The sequence below is a fragment of the Nicotiana tomentosiformis genome, chromosome 10 (genome assembly GCF_000390325.3).
Source record: "Nicotiana tomentosiformis chromosome 10, ASM39032v3, whole genome shotgun sequence".
In the NCBI taxonomy this organism is placed as follows: Eukaryota; Viridiplantae; Streptophyta; class Magnoliopsida; order Solanales; family Solanaceae; genus Nicotiana; species Nicotiana tomentosiformis.
Window position 1 is genome coordinate 76,790,423 of NC_090821.1, and position 7,877 is coordinate 76,798,299.

Consider the following 7,877-nt stretch of genomic DNA (forward strand, 5'->3'; position numbering starts at 1 on the left):
GCAAACCCTAGCTCAAAGAAATGACTTATCCCCTCTCTCCACGTGCGCGGCCGCGCACCTGGGCAAGTGACCGCACATCTGGCCGCACACACAAGGCAGGATACTCTCTTATATGTGCGGTCGCGCATATCGTAGAGGTCTGGTAAAATGGCCATAACTTTCTTTAGAAATATCCAAATGATGAACGGTTTGATGCGTTGGAAACTAGACTCAAAGGGCTTTAATTTGATAGGTATATCATCACCTAAGTCTTTATATTTTGGGAGTGGCATTTGTTAGAAGTAGGGTCTTGTGCTAATTGAGACATCCTTTCCACTTAATGTATCCAATTTGTTCCACACAAATTCTTGTCATTCATAAAATTTCTTAGTATGTTCCAACTCACCTTAAACATATATTTTAATTTCAAAATAATGGGATTTTATCCCATGAGTCTCCTTTAATACTCGAATACATTATTTTCAAATACCGTTGACGCACTTTACAATCTTAAATCATTAGGAGATTTTAACGGGGTCTTAGAAGAACACTACTAGAAAATGACAGTTTTCTGACCGCAATTTCGCGATCAAAAAAATGCAGACGGAGTTTCCGACTGAAACGGTAGCAAAATTACTGAAAAATATATATATTTTTTATAATTTTAAGATTGACATTGCGACTGTGTCCGTCGAAAACATTGGCGGATAACATCGAAAAATACTTATTTCGCCTCTTTCTCTCTTTCTTTTTTTCTTTCCTCCCATCTCCTCCCCCACTGCAGAACCCTCCAAAGCTGGTGCCATTGAAGACGGAGGTAAGTTAATTCTTTCTCTCCTTCTCTCTATCCATCGTCCTCTCCTCTTCTTCTCATTTTCCTTTCTCAATTTTTTAAGTAGGTGGGCAGCAGCGGCACCGGTGGACTCCGACAGTATTCTCTTCCTCTACACTCAGCGACAGTGTTCTAGTGGTGCTCTTCTACGATTGCAAGGTTATTAAAATTTATTATTAAAATTATTAAAATTATTCAAGTATTTAGAAATTTATGATAGAAAATATCATGAGTTTCAATTTTGTAGATGATTTGTTTTTTGTTTTGAAATCATAAAATTGATTAGTTGGGTTAAAAATTGTGTATTTTTCATAGTACACCTATATTTTGTATTTCTCATACATTTTGTAGTTCTAATAGCACACCTAAAAGTTAGTTAGTTGGGTTAAAAATTGTAAACTCATCGGTTGTAGTTGGAATCAAGATTGGGAGCAACCTTATAGACTTTTAGTTTTCTTTTTACCTCTCTTCTCTTAGTAAAAATATTCATAAATGATAGTAATAACAAAAAACATAGTTGGTAAAATTTGATGAAGAACGATCTAATGAATCCCAATCACTTTAGTAAAAGAGATTTCTGAGAATAGGTTAGGTAACACTAAGCTAATATTTCTACTTTTATAACTTTACAAATAGAAGCCTTTGAAATTAAATTCTTTAAAATTGGATTCTTAAAAATTAACTTATTGCGTAATGATATATAATCTTTAAAAATAGGATCCTTTAAATGAATTTCATTGTTTTGTGTAGATGGAATTTGGGCATTGTAAATGGATGTATAATAGGAATCATCCAAATCGTATGGTATTGCGGGATAAATTTATAAAAGGGGTTGCTGGCTTTATTGCTAAAACAAAGACTCTTGATGATTTTTTTTATTGAAGGTACGATTAGATGTCCTTGTGTGAAATGCATGTGTGTTAAGTTATTGGGTCCCGATATTGTTACTGTTCATTTGTATAAGAAGGGATTTATGAAACGTTATTATATGTGGACTGTTCATGGGGAGAGTCATGCTAGTGTAGATGGAGTTGATTTTAAGAATGATTTTGGTGGTAAAGAAGGTAGTCACATAGCAGAGAATATTAATGTTGAAAATTCTCGATTTAAAGAAATGGTGAGGGATGCTTTTGAGATATTCCATGGGGCTCAATTCGAACCAAATGATGAGGCTAAGAGCTTCTTCAAGCAGTTAGAGGAAGCGAGTTGTCTGCTTTATGAAGGCGCAGCGCATTCCAAGTTGTCTGTTGCAATTAGATTACTAAGTATTAAATTGGATAATTCTATTTTTTAAGCAGGCATGGATTCTATCATTGGCCTTATGAATGAACTTAATCCGAGAAAGATTGACATGCCCAAAGAGTTTTACACGGCAAAGAAATTAATTTCTAAGTTGGGTCTTTCAACGGAGAGGATTGATTGTTGTGAGAAAGGTTACATGTTATTCTATAAGGATGATGAAGCTTTAGAAAATTATAAATTTTGTAACCAGCCTCGTTACAAAGAAGTCACAAATGCTAAACAGAAGAAGGTTCTAGTGAAGACGATGCACTACTTACCCCTTATACCAAGGTTAAAGAGGTTGTATGCATCAATGAGTTCCGCTCCTCATATGAGATGACACTATAAACATAGAAGGCCAGATGGTGTGCTATGCCATCCATCAGATGGAGAAGCATGGAAGCATTTTGATAGGGTGTTCCTAGACTTGCCACTGAACCGAGAAATATTACGTTGAGATTATGTGCTGATGAATTCACTTCATTTGCAGTATCTGCTGCACTATATTCATGTTGGCCGGTGTTTGTTACGTTGTATTATCTGCCACCTGAATTGTGTATGATAAATGGATATTTGTTTCTAACTTGTATTGTTCCAGGTCCACCCAATCCAAAATAATTGATTGGTGTATACATGCAGCCCTTGATTGATAAGTTGAAGTTATTGTGGAATCAATGTGGAAACATATGATGTTCAACTAAGCAAAACTTCAAACTCCGTGTTGCTTTGATGTGGACTATAAATGATTTTTCTGCTTATGGAATGAGTCTGGTTGGTCAACTGCCGGAAAGTTAGCTTGCCTATCTTGTATGGAGACACAAAGGCATTCACTTTAAAACATGGAGGCAAGAGCACATGGTTTGATTATCATCGCCACTTCTTGCCAATGGATCATGAGTTTAGGAGAAATACTAGTGCATTTATGAAGAACAAATCTGATTATGAGGAGCCACCGCATGTCTTGTCGCCTGAAGAGATTTGGAACAGAGTTAGGAATCTACCTAAGGTAACAGAGTATCCATTATCTAATAAGATACTGGGGTATGGTATAACACTCCACTGGACAAAACAGAGTATATTTTGGGATTTACCTTATTGGAAGAACAATCTTCTTCGACATAATCTTGATGTCATGCATATCGAGAATTTTTTTGATAACTTGTTTAATACTATAATGGATGTAAGCAACAAGACAAAAGATAACTTGAAGGACATGATGAATTTGAAAGAATATTGTAGGCGAAGTGAGTTGTACTTGACATACTTGAACATCAAGATTCAGAAGCCTAAGGCCAGTTACATATTCACTTTGGATGAGAGAAGAGAGATTTATAATTGGGTTAATAATTTGAGGATGCCTGATGGATATGCATCAATCTTATCTAGGTGTGTTAATATGGGAGAAGGGAAGTTGACATCTTTGAAAAGCTAAGATTGTCACATTTTCATGGAATCTTTGATGCCTATTGCATTCAATGCTTTGCCTGATAGAATATGGAAGCCCACCACAGAGATATACTTATTTTTCAATGAGTTGTACTTTAGAACATTGAGGGCGGAGAACCTAGCTTACATGGGCAGTAACATTCGCTTAACTTTAAACAAGTTGGTGAAAATTTTGTCCCTTAGTTTTTTTGATGTCATGGAACATCTTTCAATTCACCTTGCGCAAGAGGCACAACTAGGAAGGCTAGTTTAATGTAGATGGATGTATCCCTTCGAGAGGTAATTATCTTTAGTCAATTATCCTTACGTGTTTTAGTTAAAAAATATTTTATCTTAAAATCGTGCTATGAATGATAATTGACAATGTAAGCGGATCGTGAAAAATATATTACGGATTGAGGGATCGATATGTGAGGTATATCTAGATAGAGAAACTTCTTATTTTTGTTCATATTATTTTGAACATGATGTCCCATTCTTAAGAAATAGACCTGATCGGCATGATGGTGGTGGCAATACCGATCCATTGGCACCACCTTTTTTTTATATTTAATCAACCTGAAAAATGCGGTCTAAAATGTAGTCCAACACGATTGTTGACTGAGATAGAGATAAAGTCAGCTACAATACATATTCTACTAAATTATCTCGAGGTCCAACCTTATTATACGGAAGTGTACATTTATATTGCGACTTACATTCAATATCAATTATCAATCATTTTAACTAATGAAAGTTTCAAATCTATTGGACAATTAGTTTGTGGGTACATATGGGCATGAGCATGTTTATCCTAGGTTTGCAGAATGGTCAAACACTTTATTAGTATTAGCGAAGTTTCTTTCAATGCAAATTATTATCAATTGTATGTGCTTTTTAAATTCGAATTAAATGTTATTGGGTTCGCTCTAGGTGCATAATCCAAATAATGGCGTAAATGATCCATATTTACGTGACATTGCTTGGGGACCTAGCCCTAAGACCAAAATGATGTCTAAGTACTCCCTCAATGTGGTACAAGTTTCATACAGAAGAATGGTCCAAGGGCAAAAAACCAATAATAGTGGCGTGTGTGTGAAAATTGATAGTGATGTTGATTATTATGGTTTGCTTCAAGAGATATTAGAACTCGAGTATATGTTGGTTGGCTGAAGAAAAAGTTAGTACTCTTTCAGTGTGAATGGTATGGTCCAACACCTACTCAAGGTACAATGGTGCATCCTCGGTATAAAATAGTTAAAATAAAGGACATAGGGAGGTATAGGCTCTATGACCCATTTATCATAGCACAAAATGTGAAACAAGTGTATTACGCACCTTGTCCTTTGTGCAAGAAGAAGGTTGCACGAGGGGTAGTGATAAAAACTAAGCATGTGGATAGAGTTGATGTCGAGGATGCATTAGATGTAATATACCAGAATGACATTTCAAGTGTTGAAACAATGGTGGGTGATGAACTAATAGGTGAATTGCAGGATAGTGAAGGCCTTTATGAAAAATTCGAGCCTTCAGTCCTTAGATCAAATCAAAGAGAGTATGAGGAAGGAACATCCATGACAAACGAGGATGGAGATTCAAGTGATAAATATCAAGCAAGCGAGGATGAAGAATTATATGATGAAAATAAAAAAAGCGATGATAAAAATGAATATGATCAATATGAAGAAAGCGATGAGGATTGAGTTGTTTGTGTGTTTTATGAGCTGTTTAATTTCTTATGTTATTCCTTATGCTATTGTTTTATATATATATATATATATATATATATATATATATATATATATATATATATATATATATATTCTTTTGTTAATCGTTATAATATGTAGAAAAATTATTTTATATTATTACATGTTAATTTTTTTATTATTATATTTGTTTTACTTAAATTGCACAGATGGCTTCTAAGGGTAAAGAACTGAAACAATCTAAGAAGAAAACAAGTACTTTGCCATCTACGAGTGATCACATTCCTTCACATATGCCTAGTATGAGTCCTCTTCCTAGTTTTTCTCGCCCTTCTCAGTCGACGAATTCATAACAACCTGAGTTTTTCAGAGTCCCCCCCTCCCGGCTAGCACAGTACAATATTATTCCATGCCGACCTAGGGTAGTTTAGCCTCCACTACCATTAATTTTATGCCCATGCCTAATTTGCCACCTTTGAGTCATCGTGTCTCTGCTAGCCAACATGGTGGCTCACCATTGATTCCATCCCAGGGCGGGCATTACAGTCAGCATGATGGTTCGTCTTTTGTGCCTCTATCTTGGTCCACTCCATTATCATCTCCATCATCATCTACTCCTAGTATTTCTAGACCGGATATTAGAGGATCATAGACGATTGCATCCCTATCTACTAGTACTACTTCAGTTGCTCCTTTACGGAGATAATACGCTGGTGAGATTGTAGAGTACGATTATTTGCATTGATTGATTATCGTACCCCATGGGGACGGGTAAGCAATTCTTTAATTTTTAATTATTAGAATAAAAATCCACATATGTTTAACGAATATTTATTTTACATATAATGCAGGTTTTTTCCATCCTTTCAGGCCGCACATATGGTTGTGGAATCTATGAAGACATTATTTTATGAGCCGTGAAATTCCTGGAGAGAGATACCATACCAAATTAGATTGAATATGTGGCTTAAATTTAAGGTACGAATAAATATAATTTATATAACATTTATTGAGTTATTCTAACTTTTGTTTTAATTGCAGAGTAAGTGTGTATGGCAGCCTCCACATGAAATTCAGGTGAATGCAAATTTCGAGAAGATAGCTAAAAAAGGATTACAGATACTCATTTTGTTGCTCGGGGAGGTGGGAGCAGACCATAATGGTTGCGTCAAGATGTCTGGGTTCAACTATTGGAGAAGTGGAACACCGATGAATGGAAGCAGAAGAGTGAAAAAGCGAAGGAAAACAGAGCCTCCAGTAAAGGTGGCTCTGTCACGACCCAAAACTCACTATAGGCCGTGATGGCGCCCAACGTCGTCGTTAGGCAAGTCAATGGTGAACTACCAACTTAATTATGAACTTTATTATTCTCGAAATCATGAATTTTATTAGATAAAGAAATCAGCGTATTAAAATCATGGAAACTTAAAATTTTAACAGAATAGATAATAAAAGAGTGTAAATGCTAAGCAAAATCACAAACAACTTCTAGAACATCCCAAAACCCGGTGTCACAAGTGCATGAGTATTTACTAAGGAGTAAAATAATAATACAACATCTGTCTGGAATGTAAATAAGACAAGATAAAGTAAATGGTACGATGAAGACTCTGTGGGCTGCGATACGTAGCCTGGAATGCAGCTCACCACAAAGTCTCCTCAATAGCTGCGCCTACGCGCCAAGATGACGAACAATTAAACCTATCAGATCCTGCACATTTAGTGCAGAAGTGTAGCATAACTACGTAAATTAACGCGTACCCAGTAAGTATCTAGCCTAATCCCGAAGAAGTAGTGACGAGGGGTCGACATCGACACCTACTAGAGGTCCAATAAAGTAATATAATAAATCATAAGCATATATGAAGCACACAACAATAATGTGGTAAATCTGTAAGTTACATAATCTTCCAAAAATTTCTTTTAAAGGGAATGATTTTCTCAGTCTTGTATTTTATCTCATCAGCTCAGATATATCAAGTGCCAGTATCAAACGGATAAGGAATACCATATAAAAGGCCAAGTATTAGTGGAAGGATAATATCGTGAATATTCGGACTGCCAACGATATAACACACGATTATGATAAGGTTATTCGGTCCGATCCAGAATAATGTGTACACTGCCGAGGGTCGAGCGGTACGAACCATAGATGCATCTATTATACTGCCGAGACGTTCGGCCCTCTCCACAAGAAAGGAAGAGACTTATCGAATTATGAGTCACATGCTTACAACACAGATACATGTGCATAATAATAAATATACCCCTTTACGTTTATCAAGTATCTTGGCAACAACTCAAGGTGATAAAGCTCAGCCTAATATATTTATATGTTTCTAAATAAATTTCAGTTATAATTTCAATTAATTAATCTAGAAAAATGAGTCCAAACAATTCAAATATTATATGATAAAGTCCTAAGTCTATCCGGACATAAATATGTTGTAGCTATGTACGGACTCTCGTTACCTCGTGCGCACGTAGCACCCACAACTAGTAGCACATAACAATTACATCACCTAGGGGTAGTTTGCCCCTCACAAGGTTAGACAAGAGGCTTACCTCGCTCTGAAGTTTCATTACCGGCTCTCGCGCCTCTCCAACACCTCAAATTAAAGCCCATCGATCCGAAACTAGTCAAACAATGT

The 7,877-nt window shown here is 35.9% G+C and overlaps 1 long non-coding RNA gene across 2 annotated transcripts; it reads left to right on the top strand.

Annotated features, from left to right (window-relative positions):
• The first annotated feature begins 646 nt into the window (after positions 1 to 646).
• Positions 647 to 6,627, top strand: LOC104104051 (uncharacterized). Of its 2 annotated transcripts, none has more exons than XR_688042.4 (4): positions 647 to 796; positions 879 to 970; positions 6,078 to 6,204; positions 6,268 to 6,627. It is a non-coding gene; the product is annotated as an uncharacterized lncRNA (long non-coding RNA). The 2 variants fall into 2 exon arrangements; XR_688043.4 differs by having other exon boundaries at positions 654 to 796; positions 876 to 970.
• The last annotated feature ends 1,250 nt before the right edge of the window (positions 6,628 to 7,877 follow it).